A 2,372-nucleotide genomic window follows, 5' to 3' on the forward strand; every position below is an offset into this window, starting at 1 on the left:
GTCCTCCAACTTTTAATTTCTAATCAAGATAGTCTTTAGTGGATCAGGGTGTAGAACTACTTTATTATTCAAAATACAAATGAGCATTTCTTCTAGAGGAGCCACTTTGGTAAGTCAGAAAGTAAACAATGAATCCTAGTACCAGGAAAAAAAAAAAACAAAAAACGTTGGCCAAGTTGGGCTTCATCAAGCGAGCAATTCTATTCTTGCACTACCCAGCCATCTAGGCCATCTCTAACTGTAATAGGAGTCACCAGAGAATCCACCTGATGGCAGGTGGGTTAGAAATCTCTAATTTCTTAGAGATGCATATACTCTCACGGCGAAATGGCTTTGGATCCCTCCAGCGGTTACAAGGGAAAACTAGGGCTAGCTTTAGGTCTTTTCAGGATTCTTGGGCACCCCTCAATGGGTAGGAACGTGTTAAGCTTTTTCCTCTGAATGTGATCCTGGATCCCAAAAGTCCTGGGCTCAGGGTTATTCTGCCCTGCCTCCGCCAACCATCAGGGGGCGCTGGGCCCTTGAGCTCGGCTCTGCCCACCGAGTCTTCCGCAAGGCCTCCTGGCTAAGGACTTGCTAAAACTGCCCATTTTTTCAGTGGCCTTACGTTAAAAAACAAAAACAACCGAATCATGACTATTAAAGCTTCTTACCAGTGCTGCAAATAGACCTACCTTCTCTGCATCCTTGGGCCCTCCTGCAACAATCTATCCTTCGACCGAAATATTTCTGACCCTCAGGTGGATGAGGACATCGGCAGATCAGAAATTATGCCCGGCACACCGGAAGTTTTGATCACTGGTCGTAGAAGCCTACGTTTTTATTCAAGCTCCTCTCAATTTTCCTTTATACGCTTGTTCCTCATTTGCAATTTAGGAAAAGATGGCCAATACATTATATCACTTTCGTTGCTGGGTCTTGTTGGGCTTCGGAAGTCTTTAAGGACAGACTCGTTAAAAAAAAAAAAAAGAAGAAGAAAAGCATAAAATGTATCAGGGAAATGGAGTTCCTATAATTTCACTCACAAATTTTGCCTTTTAAATGTAGTTCTCCTGCCGACAGTTCAGTGAAAGATGGTTTCCTTATTGTCATTTATTAGCTGTGACAGGTAGCAACACTGCTCTCAGATATAGTCTCCCTTTGCCACAATTATCTAGTAATGCCCGCAAGGCAGAAGACTGCTCAACCCTCCTACCTTCTGGAATGCTTTTCCCAAAGGCAACAGTTCAAAGCAAACCTCTATTAACTGGAACACCGATATCTGCAGAATTTTCTGGACAGGAAGATCCCACTACTCCTATAGTGATACCAGACACGAAGTCATACTTGCACTCCAGTCGCCAGGAAATCAAGGTCAGCAACCAGTCTATATGTGAAGCCTTACATACCCACACGGAGAGGATCACCACCACATAAACCACCCAACCACACTGGATAGACGTACTTCCTTCTTAGCAAGGATCTTTCCTTGTTAAACCCGTCCCAACAGGGGAAAAAAATTTTTTTCCCCTGCTAAAATTCAATGTAACCAATGGAGACAAGATACAGTATCGAAACGAAATAAATTAGATGCACTACTGGCTTATTAGTCTGCCGACATATTTACAGATGTGACATAAAACTTACACTCTTCGCTAACAAGGCTCACAACTCATAATGTACAGCCACCTACAAATCTAATGTATTTTCTATCTTTTTTTTTTTTTTAATTTTTTTTTTTTTTTCAACATTTATTTTTGGGACAGAGAGAGACAGAGCATGAACGGGGGAGGGGCAGAGAGAGAGGGAGACACAGAATCGGAAACAGGCTCCAGCTCTGAGCCATCAGCCCAGAGCCCGACGCGGGGCTCGAACTCACGGACCGCGAGATCGTGACCTGGCTGAAGTCGGACGCTTAACCGACTGCGCCACCCAGGCGCCCCTGTATTTTCTATCTTTAAGTATCTTCAGTGATTTCTTTCTTCTACATACCTTTTGTTTCATGCATTTTGGAGCAGAAGGCAAGTGGTTTGGGAGAGATAAGAGAAAAAAATGGAGGAGAGAAAAGAAGAGAGATTTAGAGAATAAGGTGAAGAAGACAGCAGGAGAAGGAGAGTGGGAAACAGAGGTGTCACGGGAGGGGGAAGCCTGGGGCCCATCGGATGGCCTGCGTGAGACGAGGGCACACAGAGAGGTAAGTGAGCCTTTCTTAACACCTTCAACTTGGTCCATAAGGAAGGGTCGCCCATCCACCCTGGGGACAGCACCCTTACCTCCAACTGCTCTCCTAGCATGAAAACATATGCCGTGTGTTTCACAGACAACACAGAAATGACAGAAACGGAGAGCTAAGGACACGATTACACTATAAAAACGAACATACTTCAGTGTGG

Source organism: Prionailurus viverrinus, chromosome B1 (genome assembly GCF_022837055.1).
Source record: "Prionailurus viverrinus isolate Anna chromosome B1, UM_Priviv_1.0, whole genome shotgun sequence".
NCBI classification, from domain to species: Eukaryota; Metazoa; Chordata; class Mammalia; order Carnivora; family Felidae; genus Prionailurus; species Prionailurus viverrinus.